Below are 10,008 nucleotides of genomic sequence, written 5' to 3'. Positions count from 1 at the left end.
TATGTGTATTTATGACCTTAAATACACAACGAGTTTCATACAGCTTAAGGTTGCCTGTGACATAGTTTTGTGATTGCAACTCTGTGCAAGAATGTCAAACAGTATCACTGATCTAAAGCTTCATTTGCACACATGGAAAAGAGAGTTTGTCCTGTATCGCTTGTTTAAGGAAACTGAGTGGGAGCTGAGACCTGGTTACAAACGCAGCACACCTAAGCAGGCTGGGATCAGAAAGGCTATAAAGCAGAACTGCCCAATCCTTTCTCTCTCTTCCCTAGTGTGTTGACTGACTTTGGCATTTGTGTTTCACACACATACACACACTCTTCCCCACTCACTCACTAAGACACTGCACAGTACATACTGACCTTCAAACAGACCCTCCCTGTTGCATCTAAGTTATTTACTTCATTAAAAACATTCACAGCATCATTATCACTTTGAGCAAGGGCAGTGGCAAATCCAGACACTGATAGCTCCATGTACGATGTTTACTGGATATGTTGCAGAGTAGCAGCAGTGTGGATGACAAATTGCACTGTTATTTTTCTAGGTTTATGTGATAACTGCAGACCACAGGATGTGACTGAAGGGAATGTCGGGGAGTTTACCGTCTTATCGAGGGAAAAGAGGGGAATGAGAGCAGCCCTGTAGGTGGACCTGGTGATTAATGTGCACTCGAGCTGGCAGACACACAACCCACGTTCATACCTCTCACAGGAGCGAAACACACTTTGGCACCGAAAGAAAAACACCATCGCGGTAATTAATAATCTGGTGGGAACACAACTGCAAGTTGAATTTCTACTGCACCATTGTTATTTTCCATCTGAAAATGTGTAGAAGACATTCCAGTGCTGTGGAAAATGTGTGCACTAGAACATGATCCTAAGAGGGTCTAAGGAGGGGGAATCAGAGGCATGAGTTTGCTCCTGCAACACAGTTCTGTAGTTTCTGTATCATATATCAAACCTATAGTGGTGATTTCATCAGATATTATCCAGCCAACACGTGTAGAGGTTGTTTTTGAGGTTGCTTCAAAAGTGATATTTAAGTTACCAGCAGGAGTTGGTAGTGCAACTGTAAAGATTGAACTCTCTATCATCTAAGTGGTAAGTGATAAGTGGTTTCTCAGAATGGGAATTTCCTGTTTACCTGGAGAAGTGACCACTGACGACTTTCACTTAATAGTGGTTGAATTGCAATGCCTGCAGTTTGAAAAAAAGCCCGAAGCATGAAAGTTGATCAGAGTGATCCGGGTGACTTTCAACCAGACAGATGTCGTCCGAAAGGGTCAATATACACACGCCTTGACTCAGTGGCTGATGGATATTCAGAGGCAACACAAAGTACATTTAAGGTTTAAAAAAAAAAGACAATGATAATGACATTTATCAATTAGTTTATTTTTCTTTCTTTCCATCCCCCTCTATTGGCCAGCCCCTGGTCCAAACATCCCCTCATGGTACAGTACAAGCAAGGCAAGCAGTGTTTTACCAGTTTAGAATGATACAGAAAAAGAAGCAATACAGCTTCTTACCTCTTTACAGTGTTCTGCCCCATAAATAAGCTGGTGTTGCCTGTAATAATTCATCCTCCATCCAGCATTTTGTGGCTGCTGTTGGTTATTTTCACTGAAAGGCACATTGACTACCAGATGATGCATCAACCATTTATGTCCTTTTTATGGCTGTGTCCCATTGACAAGTACTGGGGTTGGGGGAGTGGAGGGTTTGGGCAGCAGCATCTCTTGGACGTTGTGCCTGTGTGGATATTCTAGCATTGAGGCGCTGAATTTAAGTTAGAATTGGGACATTTGGGACATAGTTTAGTTCTTTGGTGTTTGCTGTTTTAATCCACAACAACTCAGCTACTGGACTCAGAGGGAGGTCTACACCATATTTGGAATTTGAATTTGTAACTGAGCCTGTACAAGCAGATGGATGTAGCACAGGTAGGATTAATCATTGTATCATAATCTTTTTCTTTCTTGTTTGTGTCAACAGGTCCTGCAAACACGTAGAGCTTCAGATTCAATCTTCAGTTCAACTTGACAGAATTAAATATATAATGTAAGTAAAATATAAATAAAGAAATTGTCCTTTTTAGAACTCCAAGATGCCCCCATATCCATATAATAAGGAGATATCAATGACATATTTAAGCATTTATTTGGTAGTAGCTGTAACACATGGCTGAGGGGAGCAATAGAATATGATCTGTATTATCTGCAATCAAGTGCAGAATAACAGGTTCTGTATTGGCAGTAAAATGCCTAATTTTCTCCACAAATGTGTCCTGAAAGGCACCCGGTAATGAGCTATATAGGCTAAGCTGCAAAACTACATTTCACATCAGTAATCTTGGTGTGTATGGGAACACTGACGTCAGTGTCTCCTCACTGCCTGCAGAAAAAGTGCGAAGCCTTAAATTCCAAGCCTCAACCAGCCCCTAAGAGCCACAACCAATACTAACAAACATGTTATTATCCAATCAGCATAATTAGTGGTGATTAAAAGGTTCCTTTCACACTAATGATTGTTTTTATGAGGCTGTTATGGTGATCATTTCTACATTTTATTGCTATTCTTTTTTCCACTGAGCATAGTCCCATAATCTCCATTTAAATCCAAAGCCAACATACTGTGGATTGGATGTGTCTGTGTGTGTGTGTCTGTAAGTGAGTATGTGTGTGTGTGACACACTGACCCTCTGTCTTAACATGTAGGTGCAACAGACCTCCTGTGTGGGATTGTTTGGTTACTGCAGCATTGAGACCTGCAGGTCTGTGGAGGGGTAGTGGGTGGGATGGTAAATGGGTTGGAGGTCCCTAGACCTCCTGTCAATTTCCCTGAGACCCTGCCCTCTCCACCCCACTAAGCCCCAGCATGGGTTAATGAGTGCATGTCTGGTTATACACAGGAACAGGGGTGTTTTGTGTCAATTGGTGATGAAATTGCTGTGCATATTCTGCACACACGGGGCACGTTGTGTAGAAATGAATGGATCCTAAACTGGGATTGGAGCCCTCCGGCCTCTTCCACCACTGAGTTCTATATGTATCAACAAAAGGTAGATTTTTTGTTTCACAGAGTACGACAAACTGTGGAAAAAAAAATCAAACACGTAGTAAAAATAAAAAGTTACAGTTTTGGTGTTGCATTGGGTGTTGAGAAAAAAAACATTTTATTTTATCCATGAAATAGGGGTTTCAAATTCTGATTTCATTTTTTTCTTTGAAGGTTAAAATGTTCCTGAAGGTGACTGGCAGTCACCTTCAGCAAGTTCCCCTTTACGTTGAGGCGGCAATGTAACCAGTGGGCATGGAGGTAGGTCAGAGAGCACCTCCAGGTGAACCAGGGAGAGGGAGGGACCAGTGATTGGCAAAGCTAAGATTAGTTGGTCAATTAGCACTCCCTGTATTCAAAAGGCAGCAGGAGAGCTGCCACAGGAAGAGAGACACATGGCAGAGAGACACGAGAAACACACACACACACACCCCGTGGACTGGAGAGGACACAGAGACAGAGCTGAGCCGAGAAACCTGAAAGGTTAGGTGTAATTTAGGTACACCAGTAGTGCTCCTGCCACCTTTTTCCATTTATGCCTAATGTTTGAGTTTGTTTTTGCAACTGTTCACCAAATGAAGATGCTGAAAAGCAAATGGTTTGTCTCTGGCTGTGTTTGGGAGACCCATGTGGCATCGTCAATTGTTACACAACTATTGTGCATAATGTTATTGAGACATCTAAGCAGAGATCATTGTTCAATTATCTGGTTGCATTCATTGAAAGTCAAGATAAAAAATCTCATCAGATTCTTTATTTAGCAACACAACACCATCCCACAGTGCTTCATAATTCACAACAGAGACACAGAACATTCCAAAGGCCTGGCGGCATATAATCATCTAAACAACTTCAGGGGCTGGAAATGATTGTTGTTTACTCTCAATCCTACCAGTACAAGTTAAATCCATCAAAGCTGACAGAATATGCAATATGCTCAGCCACCTTTTGTTCTGAGGATCTCATAAATAGTCTTAATCTGGCTGGTAGACAAACTCACTTTCTCCTAAGAACCATGGGACAGGTAAGGGTTGTGCCCGCCCGCATGAGTGTCAGGGCTTTGAGGTGTTTGGGTTGGAGACAAACCTCTTCTACAAACTCCACAAGGTGCTCACACAGAAGAAAATGCCTGTAAGTGCAGACAGCATTGTGACTGGAAACGATTTGTCAGTGTGGCCATACATGTCAAAGGTTGATCTGTTGATTGGAAGCAATGATCAAGATGTTGGAACCTTAGGAGTTCATTAATAGTCATGGTGATGACCCATATGCTCTAAGAATGGCATTGATATGGGTGAACAGTCCTGCAGGAAAGATTGAGTGCTACCAAGTTCATGAAAACTGTGGACAATTCTGCATCACATGAAGAGGGTCATTATAACCTGAAATTGCCCTTTAGGAAGGACAGTGTATCTCTGCCAAATAACTTCTCTGTGGTGGAGCAAAGGATACGTGTCCTGAATAGGAAGTTTCAGAGCAGTGAACTGTTTTATCAGGAGTACAAAGCTCACCTCAATGATGTGATTGCAAAGAGCTATGCAGAGCAAATGCTGTACCTACACAGGTGATGCCCTCAAAGGAAGATGATTGACCCATCAACTCTTGGAAGCTGCCAACCTCACTAGCACATTGCTTGCAGTATACCATAACTATGAAGTATTGTGTATATAATATTTCATCTGACTTTGGATTCATTCAAAGGCAAAAAGAGCTCTTTCATTCCCGGCTCCTCCTTAAGTCCCAGCAGAAAATCCTGTAAGTCCCAAATCCATTCTTGTTTTACATTACAGTATGGGCGCCTAGTTCACCAAAGCTGAGGTCAACGTAATGAGAGAATGGAAAAACTGACTTTTGTCTTTCTCTTATTCATTCTTTCATTTTAACTGTGATGAATTTAACATGTTGAGATCCAATTGTACATGAAAAGCCTCCCGCATCAGCCATACTTTCCAGGTTTGTTAACTCAGTTGAATAACTTTCCCATAGAAATGCAGCCATATGTGATAAGTGCAGCTGCACTTCCTTCTGCAATTTGATGACTGCGGCTGCTCTGCCACGCTTCTGTAGTTTCCATCTCCTGTCAGCCTACTTTCCCACCAATAATGAAAACTTCCAGCTTGGATTGGTGAGGCCCTTTCCCAAACTGAGATGATTTTAACCATTCATTCTCAGACAAAGTGAATGAAGACACCACTCTCATACAACAGGTCAGTTTGTGATGTGTGTATAGTACTCTGGAAGTTGACTGAGTCATCACTATTTCACTGCTCTGTCATCCAAGGACGAGCCTGCTGCTGTTTGACGTATGGGTTTTTATGGCTGATATTCCTATTCCAGGAATGATGCATGGACTTTTTTTGACACATTTGTGGCACCTCTGCTGTGTTATACCCTGCTGGCCTACTGGTCTGTAAAGTAAAACAACTATAGGAGCAGGGCTAAGCTTACCATCGTCAGAAACATGGTATAAATGGATCTGGATGTGAAACATCACACGTGAACACCCACCACCATCTGGATGACACCTCGGGTGCTCTACTGCAAGGAACTAGTGAAGGGGACGCCCGCTCAAGCCCAATGCTGCAGTCCAGCTAAAGCAGGAAACATGTACAGTTGTTAAACTTCAATAAATGCAATAAATGCCAAAAAGTGGTAAACAAAAATCCAAAATCCAAATATATTGAACAAATGTGGTTTACACAAAACAAAGAAACACAAGGAAGTAATATTTGGGAAAACAGATGTACTTTCATTTGCATTAATCTGAAACTGATCTGAAATCTGAACAGATTTTTGCTGTTGATTGTTATCATAAGGTTTCTACTAAGTATATCAGTAGACATTATACATAATTGCACAAAATGAATCCATGTGAAGTGGAAAAGAAAAAGAAACATGCTATGTATTTTTACAGGGTGATTGTCACAATGCAATAATGACATGACGGCAGCAAGTCATGTCTAGTTGTTTGTTTGCTTGTTGTATATTTTTATATTGCATGAACGAAACAGCCCTGGGAGATCAACGTGTAAGGCATTTGATATCATCACTGTGTTTTAATGGAAAACAAATAGCACGGGTTGACTGCTTTGTTCCTACTGAGGATTACAATTTACTTTAAGTACTTTCAGACGTGCAATGAAATAAAGAAAATCTGCGCACATTCTCTGGAGGGTCTGTATGTGAGAACTCAAATGTCCAAGTAGGAGTCTCCTGAGTTTCTCTGCCTAGTAAAAACTCCAGAGAATGTACGAATGAGCCGATGTGAGAACTGGTAATCCTCAGTAGAAATTGACTACAAACTACACAGATTTAGCTCGACTGATGACTCCATCCTCAGCCTGGTATCTGTTTAAAGAGTGTTGTTCCGACATTGATGGACTGCAGAGGCTCCCACAGTCAGAAAGGTGGAATTCAATTATTATTTGATAATAATATAAATCATTTTCTGATAGCAAAACTTTATCGTGAATGTATGGATGCCCAAGGCCCAACACAGTCAATAAAAACAGACTCCCATCTGTGACAATTGCAGGACTGGAAGATGAAAGGCTTCATTCCATAGAGTCCTGGCATTTAGTTTAGTACATAGGCCTACTTTTATTAGGGGAAATGCAGTAGTCATACCAGGGATCTCATGTAGCAGCTCAGCAGGAGGCACAGAAAGGACACGCCGCCTGTGTCAACAACACACACGCAAGAGCTGCCGTCATGTGCTGACCCAGGCTTTATAGTAATAGATGTCAAGGTCAAGGTAACCTTAACCTAATGTTCAAATATTATGTGCAGTCATTCTTCAATGACTCAATACTTCAATACTTTTGATCTGAATCTTACCCTCCTACCTTGAACAATATATAATGTATGGCTGCTCTCCTCCCTGTGCCTGCCCCCTTCCATACATCAGAACCCTCTGCCCAGTCCCTACCTTACCCAAGCCCATACTTGTGTGCCCCCCTCTGTTAGGTCGTTGGGTTTATCCCTGGCTTGGCCCGTCATGCTGATGGACAGGGACAGTTGGATTTCCTGGCGTCAAATCAAAGCCAGCACTTGGCCTGAAAGACAACGCTCCATTCAATAAGGGGGTCCATCCCACAGGGAAGATCAAGGAGTTATTCAATCCACTGCTGCCTCTCTCACATAGCCTGAAGAACACACACACGCACACGCACACACACGCACGCACGCACGCACGCACGCACGCACGCACGCACGCACGCGCACACACACACACACACACACACACACACACACACACACACACACACAGAGAGAGAGAGAATCATATATACTTTTTTAATGGAGAGGCACACAGCATCAATGTACAAAAGACGTTGGCTGCGTGACAAAGATATCATGGTTGAGCATGATCTGAGCTTACATCTGTCTAATTTAGCTGAGTATCAGGATCCTACAACAATAAACAGTAGCTATGTCGGCTTCACTGAGGAAGCTCCACATCCTCTTACACCCGCATGTATTCCATCCGCTCTGGCAGAGGCACTTAATCTGCATGATGATCATCTCATTTAAGGCAGATTTCATTCAGAAATACTTCATGCATTGCTGTCAAACCAAACCAATATTAAAAAGGCAATAATCAAAATAATGTTTTTTAACATTATCATGTTAGTCACATGAAACTGATATTTTGTTCTTTGTCCGCTTCAGGGGTGTGGTGGTACTGCTGAGCCCTGGAGAGTGGAAGTCAGCCTCATTGTTAAACATCTGAAGTGTCAGGTTGAAAAAGGTAGTAGTAACCCTTCATAGTAGCAGTAGTAACCCTTAATAATGAACAAGGCAGCTTGAATTGGTTTTGCCAACTGCTTATTAACTCCTGCGCTGAAGAACAGGATAAACAACATAGAACATATCCTCCTCCTTTAGCCAATCCCAGATCCTCTCTTTGACTCAGATTCCTCTCATTGGTTGCTGACATGAGTGACATGCTTCACAGCTTATCACCTAGTGTCACATTCTCAAAGGATCCCGGAGTTTGACTAACGGCAGTAACATTCCCTTGGATCCACTGATCTTGAACATATAGCAACAGCAAGCACAGCAAAATTGAAATTGTAGTGACAATGTGCAAGGGGGTAAATCCAGTTTCCAGGGGAATCCAGTAGATAGTGTGGCTGAGGGCGCTGGCAGAGCTTGACTAACTGAACCAGGGAGCCTCTAAAAAGCATAGAAGACAAAAGGCCTCGGACAGGAGGTTCTATACAGCAGGTGACGATTGAGAGATGAGGAATCAGGTGCAGTGAGTAACTGACAGGGAGGAGCAGGGACTCAAAGACATGCCCAGCCATCTAAAGCCATGTGAAGGCTTCTGGGGGAAACAGAAACTAATTTAGAGCTTCAAATTCTAATATGTGCAATTACTGATATGCTTAGTAGAAACCTTATGATAACAATCAACAGCAAAAATCAATTCAGATTTCAGATCAATTTCAGTCCAGTTCCTAGGACAAAGTGCTTTACTATAGCATAGCATCCACATCAATGTAACTTTTGCATATTTTTATTATAATATTTATATAGTCACTCTATCACTTAAAAGTGCTATGTTAAATAAATAGGGCTTCATATTTAGTGAAACCTTTCAACAGTTGTCATTTGTTTAGTCATATCCTGTGAAAACATTATAAACCTTGGCGGAGGTATGCACTCTACTGTGTGCTAATCCCTTTGTAAGACATCAAAATATATGACCTTTGACCCCTACGCAGTGAATACTGTGACCTGTGGTCTGGTGTTGATGATATCTTTCGATTTCCAGTATTTATGGTGACATGATGACTCCTGAGCCCGCTCTAGTTACTGAATGAACAACAAAATAAGATGTAGTTGAAAACTCAGAAAAGCTGTTGAGTGGACCTCTGATCTTCAATTATTGTAGAGAACAGCCTGCATTTTGCCATCCAACACTCACAGGCATTTACACTTCTCAGAGGTCATCTCCTCAGTGTGGAATCAACTGCCAGCTTGTTGGAATGTGTGTGTGTGTGTGTGTGTGTGTGTGTGTGTGTGTGTGTGTGTGTGTGTGTGTGTGTGTGTGTGTGTGTGTGTGTGTGTGTGTGTGTGTGTGTGTGTGTGTGTGTGCTCCACATGCACACACCCTGGCCAACTGAACCTGCGTACTGATGTGGTCTGACCGCAGAATGAAAATGTGGTCCTCATTTGCGGAGAGCTGAGTGTTGTTCTCTGCAGCTCTGTGCAAACTAAGAGTTAAACGCATGCAGTGGTTTGCTTTGGATGTGCTGGCTGGCTTCCCATAATGATAATACCAGATCACTATTACTACAGTGCCTAGTAACCCTCCCCATTATATTCCCATCCAATACACATTACGGATGGGAATCTCCAACTTGATTCCAGTTTATTTCCTTTACTTTTTAATAATTGTTGGTTTTTATCCCAAGTAGGATTTTACACACATCTTTGATGTAACACAGGGTCACTGGAATCAAATGTTCTCATCCCTTAACTCTCACAGACACACACTCACACACGCACACACACACGCACACGCACACACACACACACACACACACACACACACACACACACACACACACACACACACACACACACACACACACACACACAAGCTCTTAATGTCCCAAGTCTTGATTGACACATCTTTATTGTAGAGCTGGAACCTCCGGGCGTCGTTGTCCAATCCAGTGTGAGGGTTCACACATACTGTTTAGTATGTCTCTTTTATTTTTTACTGTACAATAAATAATTAGTCATTCTTACTTGTTTGTCTCCACAGATGTATTTGCTGTGTTAACATTAATATGTCTTTGTAAAATTAGATTTCTTATCAGTGTACAGAAGTGGTCTTTTGTGTTGGGTTTGATCAATATATACCTATATGTGTACTGCTATAACAATATCTCTAAAAAGATAAACCAAGACTTTATCTTTAGAAAAG

The sequence above is a fragment of the Hippoglossus hippoglossus genome, chromosome 16 (genome assembly GCF_009819705.1).
Source record: "Hippoglossus hippoglossus isolate fHipHip1 chromosome 16, fHipHip1.pri, whole genome shotgun sequence".
NCBI classification, from domain to species: Eukaryota; Metazoa; Chordata; class Actinopteri; order Pleuronectiformes; family Pleuronectidae; genus Hippoglossus; species Hippoglossus hippoglossus.
Note: the sequence above shows the minus strand (reverse complement) of the source record.